Source organism: Eumetopias jubatus, unplaced genomic scaffold (assembly GCF_037043125.1).
Source record: "Eumetopias jubatus isolate StellerSeaLion01/CBP00866 unplaced genomic scaffold, mEumJub1_p1.0 scaffold_11, whole genome shotgun sequence".
Classification (NCBI taxonomy): domain Eukaryota; kingdom Metazoa; phylum Chordata; class Mammalia; order Carnivora; family Otariidae; genus Eumetopias; species Eumetopias jubatus.
Window position 1 is genome coordinate 98,381,970 of NW_028274817.1, and position 21,909 is coordinate 98,403,878.

Here is a 21,909-nt window from a genome sequence, read left to right on the forward strand (position 1 = left end):
TTAGCAGGAGAACTGATCAACCATATGGCATTTCTGGAAGAAGGAATGGCATATGTGAAGACATGGATGTTTGAAATACCAGTCTTTACTCATGGAGCTACAAATAACTATATATCTGAAGTGATGTCTATGTGAGTGTGGAGTGTTTAAGAGAGAGAGAGAGTAGATGTGGGAGAACAGGGGCCGGACAGTGAATAATTGTGTTTGGTAAGTGCTTTGTCCTGAAATTCTGAGGAAGCCATTGAGTTTTTTCCCCAAAGGATTTATATAATAATAACTTTTTAGAAAGGATAATTTGGGAAAGTGATGGGGCTCCCATCACCATGGCATCTCATGGGGTCGTTGGCATTTTCCTCCTCTCTGCTCTCCCCCTCTTGTGTCTGGAGCTCTGGTGTGGGATCCCAAATCTAGGAGTTAAAGATCTAATGTTGCTGTGTGGCCAGATTTTCTTACTGCTTGCTCTTCTTACATTAATTCTTTCTGTGACTACCTCATGGCTTAATTCATTTAAATTGTCCCAAGTGTATCTGAAAGAAGAAGAGAAGAATGAGAAAAGGCAAAAACTTGTTAGAAAAAAAACAAGAGGTACAGGGTTAAAAAGCCAGCAGATACACAGGGAATGTTCTAAAACCTTACCAGGAAATGAAATTGAGAAAAGTTAAAGAGTGTGTTTATCAGGTGACAGGTGAAACCTGGAAGTTCAGCGGTGGCCATAAACTTGGGGTTGATGAAGATTTGGTGCTGGAAAATGAGAGTCAGACATCTTCTAAAACATCAAACAGAGAAGCAACAAAGAAAGGGAACTTGCCTAAGCCTTTAAACAATTTCACTGAGTGCTGAGCAGCCCAGGCAGAAGGAGATTCTTTTTTTTTTTTAATGTTTTATTTTTTTTTAAATGTTTTATTTATTCATGAGAGTCAGAGAGAGAGAGAGAGAGAGAGGCAGAGGGAGAAGCAGGCTTCCCACTGAGCAGGGAGCCTGATGTGGGACTCGATCCCAGGACCCTGGGATCATGACCTGAGCCGAAGGCAGACGCTCAACCATCTGAGCCACCCAGGCGCCCATAGAAGGAGATTCTTGATCAACCTGAAGAACCTCCTGAAACAGCCAGACAAGTAGGTACTGTTGCTCTCCGATGTCCAAGTGGGAGTGTCCTGAAAAGATTTTCTAAGTCTTGAAGTTCACAGGTCTTATTTGACTGGGTGATGAAAATCAGGTACCACACATCCCTATACACCTTTTCTACTTCCTTTCCCAGAAAGCCTCTGGAAGTGAAGGGAGGCTGGTCACTGCAGACCATAGGAATAACTGTGGATACTGTACTCACTGTGGAAGAGAAAGAGCAGAGCAACTAATTAAGAAAGGAGAATGACCTGTTCTCCATAAAATCAGTTATGCCATGACCTTACAGGACAATAAAGGATTCACATTAAAATTATGCCATACCTTGATTGAGCTCAAGGCAGTAAACCCTATAATGTTGAGATCCTTGGGAACATATGAATATAAAGGATTAGAAAAGGATTGCTCTCTGCATATAACAGTTTTTGGAATGTGCCCGCTTATAATGTACCAAATGAAAACTAAGTAAAAATGTATACAGAAAGACACTCAATGATTTGTATTTTTTCCTAGCTGATATCATTTATCACTCTGTTGAAAAGTCTTATGACTTCATTTTCTGCCTTTTCACTCAACCTTGCCACACTGAACATTTCACAATTCAAACTCTTTAAAGTCTATTAGGAATTTTTTTTTTTCTGTATTTCTGGAAATTAAACTTTGAAGATATTTCAAAGGTCTTCAATGTTTTAAAGTTTTTTGATACCTGATAAAGGGTTAGTATCCAAATATATAAAGAACTTAGAAAACTCAACACCCAAAAACAAACAACCCAATTAGTGGGTAGAAGACATGAACAGACATTTCCTCAAAGACCTACAGATGACAAACAGACACATGAAAAGATGCTCCTCATCACCCATCATCAGGAAAATGCAAATCAAAACTGCAATGAGGTATTACCTCATACCTGTCAGAATGGCTAGAATAAAAAACACAGACATATGTTGGTGAGAACGTGGAGAAAAAGGAACCCTCTTGCACTGTTGGTGGGAATGCAAACTGTTGCAGCCACTGTGGAAAACAGGATGGAGGTTTCTCAAAATGTTAAAAATAGAATTACCCTCTGATCCAGCAATTGCACTGCTAGCTATTTACCCAAACAGTACAAGAATACTAATTCAAAGGGACACATGCACCCTTATGGTTAAAGCAGCATTATTTGCGATAGCCAAGGTATGGAAGTGGCCCAAGTGTCCATCAACTGATGAATGGATAAAGAAGAGATGGAGATACAGATAAAAAGAGGTGGAGATAAATATATAAATGAACATACACACACACACACACACACACACACACACACACACGCGCGGTGGAACATCATTCAGCTCTAGAAAAGAATGAAATCTTGCCATTTGCAAATGACATGCATAGAGCTAGAGTGTATAATACTAAGCAAAATAAGTCAGAGAAAGACAAACACCATATGATTTCACTCATGTGGAATTTAAGAAACAAAACAAACTAGCAAAGGAAAAAAAAGACAAACCAAGAAGTGGACTGTTAATTATAGAGAACAAACTGATGGTTGCCGGAGGGAAGGTGGGTGGGGGGATGGGTGAAATAGGTGATGGGCATTAAGGAGGACGCTTGTTGGGACGAGCACCCGGTGATTAAAATACAAAGTTAAAAAAGAGAAGTATGGTAGGATTCTTCAGAGAGACACAACCAATAATATATTTTATATGTGTTTATTAGTGCTTCACACATGATACTGTTCTTCCTTGTTTTCTTATCACCTTCATTTCTGTGGGAAAAAAATACACTTAGGATCTACAGTAGAGACCTGGCACTGTTCTAGATTCAGTGGTTCAGTAGTAAACAACAAAAGACAAAAATCCACGTTGTTAGGAAGCTTGCATTCGTATAAAGTAAGACAGACATTTGCCAAAAAATAGAGATAGCATCTCAAGTATTGATAACTACTCTCAAGTATTGGTAAGAGCATACAGAGAAAAATAAAGCACGTGGGGTGAAAAGGGGCTCCAGGGTGATGACGGTCCTATAAATTTTAGAGAAACTCCATTTCACGAAGGTTTTATTCAGATACTGACATGAGCAAGTACCTGATGGCAGTGAAGTAGAGAATTGTCCAGAGATCAGATGGGAGAACTTTATATGTAGAGAGAACAGCAAGTGAAAGAAGAATCTAATGGAGAAGCAAGCTTGCTGGGTTCAACGAGCAACAAGAAGGTCTTTGTGCTTGTACAATGAGGCAAGGGGAAGGGAAAGAAATGACATTGGAAAGTGATAGGAGGTGAGGCACTTTGGGGCTTTGGGTGGACATTGTAAAGATTTTGACTTTTGTTCTGATTCATTGGGGAAATAATTGGAGAGTTAAAGGAGTGACATGATCAGCCTTGGTTTTTCAAGAATAACCCTGGATACTGGATTAAGAAAACATGAAATTGGACAAGGGAAGAATCAGGAAGTCTAGTTAGATGGCTGTTGTAGAGTCTAGAAGATCCCTGATGGTAGCTTAGAAGAGGGTAGTAACGATGGAGCTGGGGAAATTTTCTTTAGAGTTGAGATAGGCTTTTCTAGTATGTGAATAGTTAGTAGTAGCTGAATGCAGCTTTTCCTATAGAATTCAGGGCCCATGCTTTAAAATATCAGTTTGGCATTTGGGTAGGTTTTTGGCTGATTTTCTCAGTTCGTCAGTATATTATCAATCATTTAGAATGCTGTAAGTCTTTCAACCACATGAATCCTAATGGAGTCATTGTAAACATTTGTGTTTTCAGTGTATCTGAAAACTTTGAAGTTAAACAGTTACCTGGAAAAGGTACAAAGCTATAGACACCTTGTATTTGCCAAATGATTCATTGAAAATTCCTAGCTCTTGTTAGAGTAGATTGACAAGTGAACTCATAGGGAGTTCCTTTTGGTGTTTGAGTTCCTGGGTGGGAATTGGTGAAGATCAAGGAGCTCTTAGGAGAGGAAAGCACTCACCACCCAATCAAGACCTCTCTGTGAGTGGGACCCAACATCCTACCTTCACTTGTCTAATTTTACAGATACAATATTGATCTCTCAAGTAGGCCTGTCTCAACACTCTTCTCTATACCTTCATTTTTTTTGGCTTTATTGAGATATAATTGGAATGTAACATTGTGCATTGTGTAAATGATACAGTGTGTTGACTTGAAGCACTTATATGTTGCAAAGGCCAGCCTGGTTATATTCTTTCTTACTGGAAGTCTTCCCCTGCATCACATTTAATCCCTGTGCTTACTTTGAATTATCCATCATTTTGTTTTCTTTCTTAGAGTATTCAATAGTAATATGCAAAGTAATTATTATGTGCCAGATGTGAAAGATACATAGAGGTCATGTTTCCTTCCCTTCTGATGCTTTTGGAGTGTGGCAGAAATACTTGCTAGGACATAAACTTTGAAAAGAAAGTTATACACATGATGATGAATATACCCGGAGCGTTCTGTTGGAAAATCAAGGGCAGAAACCTAGCCTGACCTGAGGAGGAGTGGTGGGGCATCAGATTGTGGCTGGGAGAATTATAATCTAATCAGAGATAGAAGTGATAAAGAGGAGGTAGGCCTATTGTGGTTGAGATGATTGTGGTGTGAATGCCCTTGGGAGTCCCGTAACCCCTCAGGATCTCCTCTAAGAAAAATACATTTAAATGCATAAAATAAAATACAAAGGGCTATGAAAGAAATTATACAGTAATAAAATATTAAAGCAAACCCTAATACAGTGATCTGTGTGCTTTTGTTGTATTATATAACTGTAGTTTGCCACTCAGATTTATTAACTTACAATTTTGTAGCCTTTAATAGGTACTTTATGAGGTTGATAATGATAAAATTGCAGTCACTGCTACTACAAAAGTATGTTGTCTCCATTCATAATTGAAGGAAGTGTTGGCGGTTAATAGAAATAAAGACATAAGTTTTATCTCCGTCTAAGTTTACAGATCCCTCCCTTGCAACTTTTATCCAGCTTTAAATAGAATTTATATAATGGATTTAAGGTAAGGTAGGCTGCAGATGGGCAGAGAGAAACTAATCTGCACTTAGTACTGCAGGGTGATGATGAAGCCCTAAAAGTTTTCCAGCAACTCTAGCATATGATGCCCTTTCCTGCCATTCAGTTCATTTTTCTTTTTCTTTTACTTGCTCCACAGGACTTAATATTTAGGTCATAATGGACTTTCTAATTTTTCATCTAATTTTTAGGCCTTGCCTTGTTAATAAGATGGTAACCTTAAACCCTTGCTTGCTACTCAAAGTGTGGTTTAGGGACTGGTAGCCTTGGCATCACAAGGAGTTTATTAGAGTGCAGAATCTCAGGCTTTGTTCCAAATCTACAGAATCAGAATATGAAAGTCGATCAGATGACTAGGTGATTTTTTTTAATTTTATTATGTTAGTCACCATACATTACATCATTCATTTTTGATGTAGTGTTCCATGATTCATTGTTTGTGTATAACACCCAGTGCTCCATGCACAGTGTGCCCTCTTTAATACCCATCACCAGGCTAACCCATCCCCCCAACCCCCTCCCCTCTAGAACCCTCAGTTTTTTTCTCAGAGTCCATAGTCTCTCATGGTTCGTCTCCCCCTCCGATTTCCCCCCCTTCATTTTACCCTTCCTACTCTCTTCTTCTTTTTTTTTTTTAACATATAATGTATTATTTGTTTCAGAGGTACGGGTCTGTGATTCAACAGTCTTGCACAGTTCACAGTGCTCACCATAGCACATACCCTCCCCAATGTCTGTCACCCAGCCACCCCATCCCTCCCACCCCCCACCACTCCAGCAACCCTCAGTTTGTTTCCTGAGATTAAGAATTCCTCATATCAGTGGGATCATCTGATACATGTCTTTCTCTGATTGACTTATTTCGCTCAGCATAATACCCTCCAGTTCCATCCACGTCGTTGCAAATGGCAAGATTTCATTCCTTTCGATGGCTGCATAATATTCCATTGTATATAGATACCACATCTTCTTTATCCATTCATCTGTCGATGGACATCTTGGCTCTTTCCACAGTTTGGCTATTGTGGACATTGCTGCTATAAACATCGGGGTGCACATACCCCTTCGGATCCCTACATTTGTATCTTTGGGGTAAATACCCAGTAGTGCAGTTGCTGCGTCGTATGGTAGCTCTATTTTCAACTGTTTGAGGAACCTCTATTCTGTTTTCCAGAGTGGCTGCACCAGCTTGCATTCCCACCAACAGTGTAGGAGGGTTCCCCTTTCTCCACATCCCCGCCAACATCTGTCGTTTCCTGACTTCTTAATTTTAGCCATTCTGACTGGTGTGAGGTGGTATCTCATTGAGGTTTTGATTTGGATTTCCCTGATGCCGAGCGATGTTGAGCACTTTTTCATGTGTCTGTTGGCCATTTGGATGTCTTCTTTGCAGAAATGTCTGTTCATGTCTTCTGCCCATTTCTTGATTGGATTATTTGTTCTTTGGGTGTTGAGTTTGATAAGTTCTTTATAGATTTGGATACTAGCCTTTTATCTGATATGTCATTTGCAAATATTTTCTCCCATTCTGTCGGTTGTCTTTTGGTTTTGTGGACTGTTTCTTTTGCTGTGCAAAAACGTTTTATCTTGATGAAGTCCCAATAGTTTATTTTTGCCCTTGCTTCCCTTGCCTTCAGTGATGTTCCTAGGAAGAAGTTGCTGCGGCTGAGGTTGAAGAGGTTGCTGCCTGTGTTCTCCTTTAGGATTTTGATGGACTCCTGTCTCACGTTTAGGTCTTTCAACCATTTGGAGTCTATTTTTGTGTGTGGTGTAAGGAAATGGTCCAGTTTCATTCTTGTGCAAGTGGCTGTCCAATTTTCCCAACACCATTTGTGGAAGAGACTTTTTTCCATTGCATATTTTTTCCTGCTTTGTCAAAGATTAGTTGACCATAGAGTTGAGGGTCCATTTCTGGGCTCTCTATTCTGTTCTACTGATCTATGTGTCAGTTTTTGTGCCAGTACCATACTGTCTTGTTGATGACAGCTTTGTAATAGAGCTTGAAGTCCAGAATTGTGATGCCACCAGCTTTGCTTTGCTTTTGATTTTTATGAACTTTGAGGATTGAGAAGCACTACTCTAAGAGACAGGGTTTCTGAATTAGAGTCCATTTGCTTCCTCATAAGACTCTTAGAAAATTTATTCACGTAATCTTTCAATACATGCTTAGTTTGACAATTAAACCAAAATTACAATCCTTTTATATGGAAAGTGCAAACTTTCCTCTCAGATTTAGAAGTAAAGGGCATATAAATCTTATTAACAATCCTAAAGTGATCTTTAAAGTAGTGGATGATTATTCTGGGTCAGTGTATCACTTTGAGGAAATAGACTTATCATAAATGACCTGCCATTCGAACGGACACCTTAAAACCATGCATCTATCACCAGGCATGAAATCTTACTGCAAATGTGTATATCCTACCTATGTTATGATAACAGATCATAAATTAAGAGTGTACGGTTTCTCATTTCTTTATGGTTGTGAGGCATATCATTCACATAAACTTTTAATCATTCAACAAAATGAGTGGCTGGAGAAGGCATGCACAGTAATACTTCGTCATGGCCTTCCATTCCTGGCAATGGCTTTGGATTCTTTTAAAATGTTTTATTAGGTGTTTAAGTGATAGGGAAGTAAAGAGTAACTATGGAATTGTGGCTTTTAAAGACTGCTGAATATTTCTAATAATACATTTCATGAAGCATGTGATTCTTGATTCCTGAACTATAAGGTAAAGTAAGGTGAACTAAGTTTTGGACAAAATATTGTCATTTAATGTCACCTACTCTATGTAATAAAGTCACTGGAGCCAAATTGGTTGGGCTGGGGCTTTGAATAGGTAGAGAAGAGGCAGAAGTTGGGCAGATGAAAGGGTGAGAACTGAAGGTTGCTTAGAGAGAGCTAAATGTCTCCCTTGTAAAATGTAGCCTTGTTAATCTCCAAGTTGTATGGAATTGCTATTTTAAAGTTAAAAGCCTCTTGATATTTATTCTCTAAGACAGTGAATTTGAAATTTTCTCTTTTATTTAAAAGTAATCAGTGCCTGTCAAAAACCCTTCAGATAGTTACAATTGTTAATATTACTTTGGTTAAGAAAAAAAATTTTAAATGGTGGGAAAACATTTTATAATAAGTGAGAAGTGGCATTCTTAGGAAAATAACATATACCAAAAGAGAAATGCATTCTGCTCTTCCTGATTAAAAAAAAAAATCAAATCATAAGAATGGTGAAAAAAATCTATATATTTCACTTACAGACTTTAAAAAATCATATCTGCAAAAGGCTTGTGGTTTTACTACATTAACTTAAAAATATGTTATCACCTGATCATTTCAATTAAAAAATCTAGTTTTCAGATTAGCTCTTTGCATATATGTGAAGAATTCTATTGCACACATAAATCGTGGATTTTTTTTCATTTTATGTGTATTTAGGAAAACTTAAATTTCAAGTGCTTAATTCCTTATAATATTTTGCATGTAAATATTCCTGAGTAACCATGTATGGATATACTATTATCGAACAATATCAGTTTTCCCAGTTTTATATATTTTTTTAAAGATTTTATCTACTTACGTGAGAGAGAGAAAGAGACAGAGAGGGAGAGAGAGCACAAGTTGGGGAAGGGGCAGAGGGAGAAGCAGGCTCCCTGCTGAGCAGAGAGCCCTGCAGGGGACTCCAGGATCGTGGCCAGAGCCGAAAGCAGATCCTTAACCGACCAAGCCACCCAGGTGCCCCCCCCCATTTTATGTTTTGATATATTTCTTTCTTTTGAAAGGGTACAATTTGTTATATTTATAATGTGGCAGTATAGCTTTTTTGTTGGGGGGGAACAATGTAGCTTTCAATTTTTTTTTTTAAGATTTTATTTATTTACTTGACAGAGAAAGAACAAAAGCAGGGGGAGTAGGAGCAGGAGAGGCAGAAGCAGACTCCCTGCTCATCAGGGAGCCCAAAGTAGCTTTCAATTTCCAATGCTTTTGAACCAAATCAAATGGAACTAAATTTTGCCCATCTTTAGAGCAATAATCATCTCAGTATATTATTTAAATAATTATTGTATTTAGAATATACTCCCTTTGAAGTCAAATATTTAAATACTTTATAAAGAGGGGCATCTTTTTATTTTTGTTAGTTTTTTTTTAGCTCTTCAATTCCAGTTAGTGAACATACCATGTAATATCAGTTTCAGGTATACAATAGAGTGATTCAACAGTTCCATATAATACCTGGTGCTCATCACAAGTTCCCTCCATCATCCCCATCACCTATTTCACCATCTCCCCAACCTACCTCCCCTCTGGTAACCATCAGTTTGTTCTCTAGAGTTTAGAGTCTGTTTCTTTGTTTGCCTCCCCTCTCTTTTTTCCTTTTGCTCATTTGTTTCTTAAATTCCACATATGAGTGAAATCATATGGTATTTGTTTTTCCCTGACTGAATTATTTCACTTAACAGAATACTCTCTAGCTCCATCTATGTCCTTGCAAATGGCAAGATTTTATTCTTTTTATAGTTGACTAATATTCCAGTTTATGTGTGTGTGGACACCACATGTTCTTTATCCATTCATCAGTTGATGGACCCTTGGGCTGTTTCTATAATTTCGCTGCTGTAGGTAATGCTGCTGTAAACACTGGAGTGTGTGTATCCCTTTGAACTAGTATTTTTGTATTCTTTGTATAAAGACTCACGAATGCAATTACAGCATCATAGGCAAGTTCTATTTTTAACTTTTTGAGGGACTTCCATACTGTTTTCCAGAGTGGCTGTACCAGTTTGCATCCCCACCCACAGTGCAAGAGGTTTCCCCTTTTTCCACATCCTCACCAACACCGGTTGTTTCTTGTGTTGTTGATTTTAGCATTCTGACAGGTGTGAGGTGATACCTCATTGTAGTTTTGATTTGTGTTTCCCTTGATCAGGAATGTTGATCTTCTTTTCATGTGTCTCTTGGCCATCTTTAAAAGATCTTCTTTGGAGAAATGCCTATTCATGTCTGCTGCCCATTTTTTAACTGGATTATTCATTTTTTTGTGTTAAGTTTGATAAGTTCTTTATAAATTTTTCATACTAACCCTTTATCACATATGTCATTTGCAAATAGCTTCTCCCATTCTGTAGAATGCCTTTTAGTTTTGTTGACTGTTTACTGTGCAGAAGCTTTTTATTTTGGTGTGGTCCAGTAGTTTATTTTTGCTTTTGTTTCCCTTGCCTCAGTAGACATGTCTAGAAAGAAGTTGCTATGGCCAGTGTCAGAGAGGTTACTGCTTGTGTTCTTCTGTAGAATTTTTATGATTTCAGGTCTCACATTTAGGTATTTCATCCATTTTGAATTTATTTTTGTGTCTGGTGTAAGAAAGTGGTCCAGTTCATTTTTCAGCATGTAGCTGTCCAGTTTTCCCAGTACCATTTGTTGGAGAGACTTTTTTCCATTGGATATTCTTTCCTGTTTTGTTGAAGATTAACTGACCATGTAGTTGTGGGTCCATTTCTGGATTTTCTATTCTGTTCCATGGATCTCTGTATCTATTTTCATGCCAGTACCATATCCTTTTGTTCACTATAGCTTTGTATTATACCTTGAAGTCTGGAGTTGGGATGCCTCTAGCTTTTCTTTCCTTTATCAAGGTTTCTTTGGCTATACAGGGTCTTTTGTGGTTCCATACAAATTTTAGGATTGTTTGTTTTAAGTCTGTAAAAAAATGCTATTTTGATGGGGGTGCTATTTTGATAGGGACTGCATTAAATGTGTAGGTTGCTTTGGGTAGTATGGGTATTTTGACAGTATTCTTCTAATCCATGAGCATGGAATGTCTTTCCATTTGTGTGTCATCTTCAGTTTCTTTCATCAGTGTTTTATACTTTTTATAGTACAGGTGTTTGTCCTCTTTGGTTAGGTTTATTCCTAGGTATCTTAATGTTTTTGGTGCAATTGTAAATAGGATTGTTTCCTTGATTTCTCTTTCTGCTGCTTCAATAGTGTATAGAAATGCAACAGATTTCTGTATGTTGATTTTGTGTCCTGCGACTTTACTGAATTCATTTATCAGCTCTGGCAAGTTTTTGGTGGAGTCTTATGTTTTTTTGTTCACACACACACACACAGACACACGTGTGTGTGTGTTTGTATCACGTCATGTCATCTACAAATAGTGAAAGTTTTACTTCTTCCTTGTGATTCAGATGTCTTTTATTTGTTTCTGTTTTCTGATTGCTGTGGCTGGGACTTCCAGTACTTTGTTGAATATACATGCTGAGAGTGGACATCCTTGTCTTGTTCGTGACCTTAAGTGAAGGACTCTCAGTGTTTCCTCATTGAGGATGATGTTAGCTGTGGGTTTCTTTTTAAGATAAAGGAATCAAAGAACAAAAAGGGATTAGTCCACAGTAATACAGTCAGCTATGCTGAAAATGAAATATCTGTCTCCTGATGGTAAAAGTATATTCACTAAATGAGTGCTTCTAAAATAGTTACTAGAATAATAATAATGTCAAAAGAATTCCAAAAGGAATGTCTCTGTAAAAAAAAAAAAGTTATATAAAACAAAGGTATGGTAGCTCATGAGCTGCTGCTGATGGTCAGAATCCTTGTGCTGGGCGATTAGTGGTGGTATTCATTAGTATTTTTTAACACTTTGATTAATGTGTGATTTACATGCCATAAAATTTATTCACATATGTACAATTCAGTGATTTTTTTTTTTTTTTTAGTAAGTTGACCAAGTTATACAGCCATCGACACTATAAAGTCTTAAAATACTTCCATCATTACTGGTACACTGTATGTTAGCTAACTGGAAATTAAAAACTTTTTAAAAAAGGAAATAAAGAAAAAACGTCCATCACCACATTAAGATCTCTCATGACAATTTATAGTTAAATCCCCTTTTCTACCCTGAGTCATGGGCAGTCACTCATGTCCTTACTGTCTCTACGGACTTGCCTTTTTTTGAACATGTCATGTAAGTGGATTCATAAACTATGTGGTCTTTAGGGGCTGACTTTTTTCACTTAGCATGATGTTTTCAAGTTTCCTTATGTTGTAGCATGTGCCTGTACTTCATTCCTGCTGTGGTGAACAATATCTTACCACCTGGGTGTAGCTCAGCTCTGCTTATCCATTCACCAGTCAGTGAATGCTTAGGTTGGTTTGATTTCTTGTTGTTAGGAAGAGTGCTTCTGTTCCTAGTATTTAAACAGATGTGGCTGTGATGGTGATGACTGGCAGAAACTGAGAACATCTATTAATTATGCTACTGAATGTAAAGAGGGAGGAGGCACTGTGGTAAGCATTAAGAGGTATGGGAATTGAGGACAGGGTAGTGTGACTAGAAAAGAAGAATATACTTGGTTGATAGTAGTTAGTGAAGGTTTACTTTTGTACTTGGAAAAGTACAAGTCGATATATTATTTCCAAAAATATTTATTAGGTACCTCCTTTGTGTCAGAGACCAAGCTTAGAAATGGTGGGCTACTCAGATGCAGGGAAATGATCAAACTAATCTGAATTCTGTATCTAGGAACCACAGGAGATTATTTTTAAAGGGAAACACTGCTGAGAAGTTAAAAAAAAATAATGGAAGCAAGTAACTCATACTTTGCTTGCAAGATAGAAGCTTTTGATAGGTTTTCTCCCCTTTCAGAAAATGTGTGCTCCTCAGTCTTTGGGTAAGTATCTACTTGAGGTCCTCTAGGGAGTCACTTTTACAGGAATGGTTCATGTAGATCCTGTAATACGGTTGTCAATTCTGTTATTTACAATAAAGCAATCCTAAAATGTGCTCTAATGCTTATTTAATCAATTTATCAGGCAGCTTGTGTTACCTTGTAGGCTTTAAATATGACTCGTTCTTCCTAATATGAGAAAAGCTAAATGACTATCCCAATAATAGAACGTGATGATGTACTTTATCGATAATTTGATTTTCAGATGATTCATTAAGCTCTTCAGGTTACTTTGTAGCTAAGCAACAGGCCTATAGAAAGACACCTGATTTACTCAAAAGGGAGAAATTTGAATGCATGTTCTGATCTTGATGATATTCCAAAATTATATTGAACTTTCCAGAATGGTTTCCCTCAAAATGCATTCCATAGAACACTAGGTCCATTAAGTGTCCATGAAGAAATAGAAATTCCTTGGTTAAGTAAGTTTGGAATGTGTTGCATAGTATGCCCTGTCTATTGGAAATTCACAGTGTTTATTAAAGATTCTGAGAAATACTGCTGGGAGGGAGCACGTGAAACTGATCATTTCTCAGTATTTTCCAAACATGTCTTCCAACGCACCTCTATTTTTTACGTATACCAATAAATATCCTATGGAAGTAGTCACCTGTGGAAGACCCATGGTAAATGCTGGTCTAGATGATGAGCTATTAGAGGAACATAATGCAGCCTGAATGTTATTCTTGGGTCTGTCAAAAGATCTGTGGAGATGAAGGGAGGAGAAATGGGAAAAGCCATATTTCTTTTCTCTCTTGGTGAATAATGATGAATAAGCAGGGCGAGCCAGGGCAGTCTGGGTCCCCTGTGTAATCAGCCGTGAGCTCAGAAAGCATAGGTTTTAGGATCTGCTTAATTTCTTACATTTATATTCCCCCATTTTGGAAAAGATTCTCTATTGACTAGAGTATTAATCTTTTAGTGCTGGAATTGTGTTCCGTGATTTTTAATCCTGACTCCTTAATCTTCTAGTTGTGGGACTTTTAACAAGTTATTTGATCATCTAATTCTGTATTTACCCGTCTGTAACATGAACATGCTGGGGATGCATACCTCATAGGGCTGTTGTAAGAATCCAATGAGATAACCTCATAGGGCTGTTGTAAGAATCCAATGAGATAATGATTGACTCAGAAAGGTACCTGGTACATAGTGAGTTCTCAAATATTTATAGCTGTCATTATGTGCTCTCATAGGAATGGCTGCACATTCTGCTTACAGTGATTAATTGTATCACCTGTGGTCCTCGTTGAAATTCATGTAAGACATGCCCTGCCTTTAAAATGGAAAACCAAACAAAAACAAATTCATTCATACCCATTAACGTGGCATAGAGATATCTTTCCCTGAGTAAACTAAATTGATTTTCCTTTGCTCTTGTCATACTCATTATAGACTCCCTCCCCCCACCCCGGCCTGTCTTCCCACCTAAATAGTGAGCTCTTTAGGTCCTGGGAACAAGTCTTGGGCAACTTTGAAACAATATGTAGCATAATCCCCAGTATGTAAAAGGTGCTCACCATGTACCTTTTTTTTTTTTTTTAAGATTTTATTTATTTACTTGAGAGAGAGAGAGAGAGCAGGAGTAGCAGTTGAGGGCAGAGGGAATTGGAGAAGCAGGCTCCCCACTGAACAGGGAGCCCGATGCGGGACTCGATCCCAGGACCCTGGGATCATGACCTGAGCTGAAGGCAGACGCTTAACCATCTGAGCCACCCAGGCATCCCTCAGCATGTATCTTAAACCAGAGTGGGGGGAGGTGCGGGGAGGAGATACCATGTGCTAATCTACTGCTTTTCTTTAAGTTTGTTAACTGGTGTTCTTATCAACGTTGCCAGAAGAATACAAGTAACCCAACTTCTGTGGGTTTGTTGTTTTGGAAAAAAAGTAGCAGATATTATCCTGAAACAAGTATAACAATAATACATAGAATGCCACCTTTAGGCTGGCATCTCATCAGATTACGATAATTGAGGGAGGGAGAGTGGCAAAGTGCCTAGTGATACAAACTGGGAAGCTAATGAACCAAAGTGGCTTTTCTGCTGTTTTCTTGAAGTATAAAATTAGAGGCCGTGCACTGTACAGCTTGTGATCTTAATATCCATGGTGATTTTCTTGGATACAAGCTATCCATAATTTTTCTTGTATATAATACTAGCAATAAAAATGATAATATAACAGTTATGGTTTATCATAACTAAACCGGAGTACCTGGCTAGCCACTTGAGAACACATTAATCCAATGAAGGATATTGGTGCATTGGATAATAATACTTTGCGGACTAAGCAACTCTCCTTTTTCAGCAAATCTATTAGTCTTCTTCCTTAGAGATAAAATTTATGTTAGAACACTTGCATAAGAATAATAAATAGAGGGGCACCTGGGTGGCTCAGTCATGAAGCGTCTGCCTTCGGCTCAGGTCATGGTCCCAGGGTCCTGGGATCGAGCCCCGCATTGGGCTCCCTGCTCGGCAGGAAGCCTGCTCCTCCCTCTTCCACCCCCCCCTGCTTGTGTTCCCTCTCTCACTGTGTCTCTCTCTGTCAAATAAATAAATAAAATCTTAAAAAAAAAAAACCCTACTGTCTTTGCAACCGTGTAATAGTAGCCTAGGTATTCTGAACTTCAATTTCTATACTTATAAATTGGAGTTAATACAACCTCTTACATATTGAATAGGGCTGTTAGGAAGGAAGTTAATAATTCTATGTATATTGATGTGCATTTTATATTACGAAACTGTCAAAATTTGTTTTTAAACCTTCTTTTACTGCTGTAATTCTGCTTTCTGCCAAATGAAGGAAATTTCAAGGAAGATTAATACTAGTAGTAATAAATGCCTAATATTTAATGAGCAGTTAGTATGTTCCTAGCACTATCCTAATGATCTCAATAACAAATTTAAGTTGATCTATTTACCAGGTAAGACAAAACAGTGGGACATGGAGATATAAGGGAACAAACCCCGAATTACAAGATAGTAAGGATATGATAGTACTACTCCGACAATACAACCCCGTGTCTGGCCAGACCCCCCCACTACCAGGCTATGTGCTGGGTTGGAATGATGTTTGTCATTAAGGGACTCTTACGTAAGTCCCACCACTTAGATTCTGTAGTTCTTGACTTCCATGGAAGGCCAGACTTTCTTGGGGAAGATGAGGTTTTTTTTTTTTTCTTCACATGCAGTTACTTCGAGAACTGTTTGTTGAAATTAATTTCAGAAAGATAAATATATACTGAATAAGAATGGGTGCTATCCAACATGGAGACACACAAATAGGAGTGAGAAAAATTGAAAGGCTTGTCAAATAAACCTTATGGCCCTTGTAACTGAGACTTTGCGATCACTACTCCTGTTGTTTTAAATTTACTATTATCGTCCCTCTATTTTCTCTCAGGTAACTGTAGTACTGTCTACCTGGTAAACCAAACGGGGAAATTTAGAATCCTTTTAAGCTTGCTTTTCTCTTCCCTCACCTTTACCGCTCAGATTGCCAACAAATCTTACTAAGCTGTTAATGAAATGACTCCCAAATCTGGTCTCTTGGTACTACATCCTCTCTAGCTGTCACTCAGAAAGCAGTGTAAACTGCCTAAATGGATACCAGCTTCCAGAGGGTTCTCACATCATCTTCAGTGCCATGAAGGTTACTATCCCTGAAGCGGGCAAACCCTCTATCTCTGCTTCAATCTCTCTCTCTAGTCTACTGTTGTCAGGATAAAATCCAAACTCCTTATGACGTGCAAAGTTTTTTTTGTATTCTAGTCACACATTTTTTTCTCAACTTCTTTTACAGTAGCCTTCACATATCTGGTGGTTGTGGAGATGTCCTCCTCTTCTGAACACCTGCCTCCAAGCATCTATTCCCGCTCTTCTTTCTGCTTATAATTCCCTTCTCTCTCTGGCAAGCTCCAGTTTATCTTTTAAAACCAAACTCAAACTTTACCACCTCTGAAAGCTTCACGTAGGGTACAAGAAAAAGCTTTTCCTTGACTCGATGCCTCCACAAGCAGATAGATGGTTACACTCTCTTCTGAGCTTATATGACATTACATTTTTATATACACTTTTTATTTTAGAGTAATTTTAGATGTTTAGAAAAACTTGTAAATCTAGTACAGAGTTCCTATATACCTCATATTCACTTTCCCCTGTTAACTTCTTTCATTAGTGGGGTACATTTGTCATGAATAATGAGACACTATACATTATTATTATTATTATTAACTAAAGTCCATGTTTTATTCAGTTTTTCTCAATTGTGGCCACTTGTCTTTTTTTGCTTTTGTTCCAGGATTCCATACAAGATCTCACATTAAATTCTTATATCTCCTTAGACTTCTCTTGGCTGTGGCAGTTTCTCAGACTTTGCTTATCTTTCATTATCTTGACAACTTTGAAACGTACTGGGCAGGCAGGTGTTGTGTAGAATTTTCTTACTTGGTTCCTGTATCCCTTTGACATGCCCACATCTGTGTGTGTGTGGGGGGGGGCAACACTTCTTTACTTTTCGTTTCCAGGCTCATCTTAAATATTCTCTACCTCAGTCATACCTAGAATAAGCCATTTCTCCAAGAGACCCTTTTTCCCTTTATTGAATAAAGGAATTAGAAATCAAATTCTGGGTCCTGGACCCAGTATTTTATCTATGTGTCTATTATGTAGCCCACATCAAATTAATTTTATTTTTCTCTCCCGTTAGACTGATGCCTACGATGTTCATATTCTCTTACACAAGAATAAATACTTTAAAGTATGTAACCTTGCATTCCTCTTTAGTTATCTGATGGATTTATAGTGTTTCTCTGAGCAATTACATTATAAAATCATTGTGTTGAAGTATTTCGTATATGTTTTACTGGGCCCTGCATCATTCAGTTATGTTTTATGATTCTGGGGCTGAATTCTATGATTTTATCTTTCCCAAACTCCGTTCTTGTTGCAAAATTTATCTTTACTTACCTCTTCTAATCACAGATGTAAAGGGTTAAAACTGAAACTTTAGCAAGGGACTTAGTCCTTTGAACTATAGCCTGGCACATGATACACTGTCACCTTGTTATGGTGTAAATAATACAGAATAGGATTACAGTTCATTTTAGTGAAAATCGCCCATTTGCTCAGTAATACTCTTCACTTAACTTGCTCATAAAAATAAGGGGATTTATTAGTTCACAAAACTGAAAACAGAATTCAGTTAAGGCTGGACACAGTGCTTCAAATGATAGGACAAGTCTTTATGTGTGGCTCTCATCTTTACTTACACTGATTATCTCTGTACATTGCTGTTTCTCCTCTTGCCTCCCATTATATTCTATAACTCTCTAATATATCATATTCCCTCTTGTACTACAGCCATATTTCTACTAATACTATTCAGTGACTAAACAGCTCTCTGAGGGCATATTTGTTATCTCTGATTTACTGGTGTATCTTCTTTGAAGTGATAAAAATTACTTTGAGCATCTGTATAATTTCCATTTTCTTGAACTTTGAAAGAAAAAAAGTAACTCTCAAAACAAACAAACAAACCCTGACTCTTATTAGGTCATTTACACTCCCCCCTCCAGAAATCAGTAAATATATCCAAGGTGTTGAGTACCCTGGTCGGAGTAGGGCATTTGGATATCCCTGTAGTTGAATGCGCCTGAGCCATACTGTGTTATACATTACTGGCAACTGATTCAAATCACAATCTCATGCACATTTTTTGGTTAGGTTTGGTGGCTCACTTTAGTGCATCCATGTTGTTTTCTATGACGAATTTCCAAATGAAGAATTTGTAATTCTTTTTTTTCCTTTTAGCACGGACTGTTTACAACATAAACTAAAATGCCTGTTCTCTATGGCTTTTGAACAAACCATCCTAACACTTGGCTTCAAGGCAACACATATTTCTCTTATCCCTGCAGGGTTTAGCTCTTCTAAGTTGGAATCATTTGGGCACCTCTGTGTCTTCTAAGTAGGCTTCTTCACAAATCTGAAGGTCACTTGGCTATCGTTTTAACTAGGCAGGCTTGATGATTTGGATATCTAGTTCTCTCATCTTCCAGCAACTAAGCCTGGCCATGTTTCAAGTCAATGGTAGAGACACAAGAGAGCTCAAGTCCCATGTGCAAGTTTGTTTTAAGCCTCTACTTATACCATGTTTGATACCATCCAGTTTGTCAAAGCAAGTCTCATAGTTGAGTGGCAGGTCAGTTGACAGGGCATGTTATCCTGTTCATGACTGCAGGGAAATGCAGAGTTACATAGCAAATGGTGTGGGTGCAGGGAAGGGGAATCTTGGCTTCTCGTGGAATCTACTACAACCAGGTGATGTAGAAATGGAATAAAGAATCAGATCCATGACATGCCTTCAGGAAGCTGATTGTTGAGCGGGGGAATAATATAAATATTGCAGGAGAGAATATGATGTACCATTAAAGTTACAAAGTAAAATTGGAGGAAGAAAGAAATCATGCTTAATTGGAAATGAAGACTTCCAGAGAAAATGACATTTGGGTTTCTTTGTAATTACATAATCAGAAGTTGGATGAATAATATAGAAAATATATCCATCTTTAGAATACTAATCCATTTAAACACAAAATCTTGATTATTTGGCTTGACATATTTTACTTAGGTATCTTTAAAAAGTAAACAACCTAACTGCCAGTAGACCTTCTTTAGTAAATAAAATATTCTTAGAAAAATAACACTTAGATGTCCCATTTCATAGTTTATTACCTGTTAGTAGCATTAGTAAGAAATTAAGAGTACTTACAGTCAGTGGGTAATTAATCTTTATGAGTTTTGACACAGAGATTTTCTTGGGGGAAAAAAGTATGTGTACATTTTAGACTTGTATCTCTTTGTCCTTCTGTGAGCCGGAAACCTCTATTTTACAGTTTCATGGAACTATAAAGCTTTTCCTGCACATGTTGTGGGCATTTATGGGGCCTCCTTTTGGTACTCAACATCCTAGTAGAAATCAAATATCAGAGAAGTGGGGGCCATGTTCACGTTCTTTTAAGTCTGAGTGCCTTTAGTTGAAGGAGTTAAGATGAAAACACCTATTAAAATGTCTGCAAAACTAAGTAATATTTCACTCTGAGCTCTCCCTGTGAACATTTCCTTTCTTGTGTGTGATTTTCTGCCCTGTTTCTAGATATCTGAAGACTGAAATGTGACCTTCAAGGAGACAAATTCCTCTTCCCCTCCTCAACATACAGTTTCTTTCTTACATTGGCTGAGACTATTTCTAGTCAGAGACTTTTGTCTTGAATCTGAAGGTGGAATTTCCTGTATGTGTTTTGCAAAGAATATATACTAAGACCTGAAGAGGAATGTGTGATGTAACACGGTCCAGTAGGTATAAGCCTTTCTTAAGTGGAGTTATCTATGGGTGGAATCCCCAGAGGAAGCAGTGTTACCATAAATTTCACACAGTACCACTGTGGAGATCTCCTAAATGTTTCTCAAAAAACAAAAACAAAAAACTGCCAAATAGCGGCATAGGAAGCATGATGTGTATCTTTATTGCTCATGAAACTTTATATTTTTAATGTTTCTTGATCTATAGAAAAACAACAAAACACTTCTGAAATTATTAGATGATAGATGGTGTACTTCAAAAGATACAGAAAAAAAAACATGTAAAGTGATCTTTTGCCCAATTTTAAAATTCCCGTTCACTTTGAGAAAAATAGCCATACCAGATATACATAGATGGTTAAATGGTTTTTTTCCTGTAGTTTATTTCTTCCCATTTGAGAAATGTTAAATTGTGTTAGTTTTAAATAGAACATGATTCTTTCATAGATAGAGGTGACATCTTTAATAAGAATTTTGCTCTAAATATCTTACATGTTCAAAAGAGCTATAAGAATTTGGAGAAGATGTTACTGATAACTGCCTTTAAAAGGAAGACTAGCTGTAATGGCCAAAATATGGAAAGAGGCCAGATGTCCTTGACAAGATGAATGGATAAAGAAGATGTGGTATGTGTACACACACACACAGGAATATTACTCAGTCATCAAAAAGAATGACCTATTGCCATTTGCAATGATGTGGATAGAACTAGAGGGTATTACGCTAAGCAAAATAAGTCAGTCAGAGAAAGACAAAGACCATATGCTTTCCCTCGTGTGGAATTTAAGAAACAAAACAGGTGAACATAGGAGAAGGGAAGGAGAAATAAAATAGGAGGAAAACAGAGAGGGAGACAAGCCATAAGCAACTTTTAACTATAAGAGACAAAGTGAGGGTTGCTGGAGGGGTGGGGGTGGGGGGATGGGGTCCTTGGGTGATGGACATTAAGGAGGGCACGTGATGTGATGAGCACTGGATGTCATATGCAACTGATAAATCGCTAAATTCTACCTCTGAAACTCAAATAAAATTTTTGTGCCTTAAATTTCTTTCTACCTTGTCTCTCACACATGACTTAAGGAAAACTGAAGGTGAACCTGAGCTGAGTGAGGTGTGAAGATAATTATTTTCTGTCCTTTATTTTCATTGTAAGAGATCATTGTTTATTACCTCAGAAATACTTCTATACTTTCCATTCCTTTGATTCCTGGCTAGAAATAACAGAATTTCAGGAAAATCTCAAGGCATGGAAAATGCCCTCCCTGCTTTTGTGGGAGGGAAAAAAATGCTAGCAAATATGTAGGAGAGAGATGTTGAGGAAAATTTTTTGAAAAATTTAATACATTTTTTTTTTGCATTTTTTTCAACCTAAAGCAACTTGGTTATTTTTTCAAAGCACAAAAGGAAGTGCTTATTATTTGGTTAGCTAAATTCTAAGGTGTGCATTTTATATATAAAATCATTACAAATGTAGTTGTTATAGGAACATTGTTACAGACAGAGTTGGAGTCTGCTGATTTTTCAACGATCTATTTTTTGCCATTTTAAGAGAAGCAGACTAGAACTGGCATTGAAGAACCTATCAATATTACTGCAAAACAAGGAACATTACAATGTTTCCTGGACTTGCTGCCCTTAACAATGCAGAATGCCTCTTTTCAGAAAAAAAAATGCATTATAGAGTGGC

General features: G+C 37.5%; 1 pseudogene; it reads left to right on the plus strand.

Moving 5' to 3' along the window:
• The first annotated feature begins 323 nt into the window (after positions 1 to 323).
• On the plus strand, positions 324 to 1,355 carry LOC114199432 (UBX domain-containing protein 8-like; annotated as a pseudogene).
• The last annotated feature ends 20,554 nt before the right edge of the window (positions 1,356 to 21,909 follow it).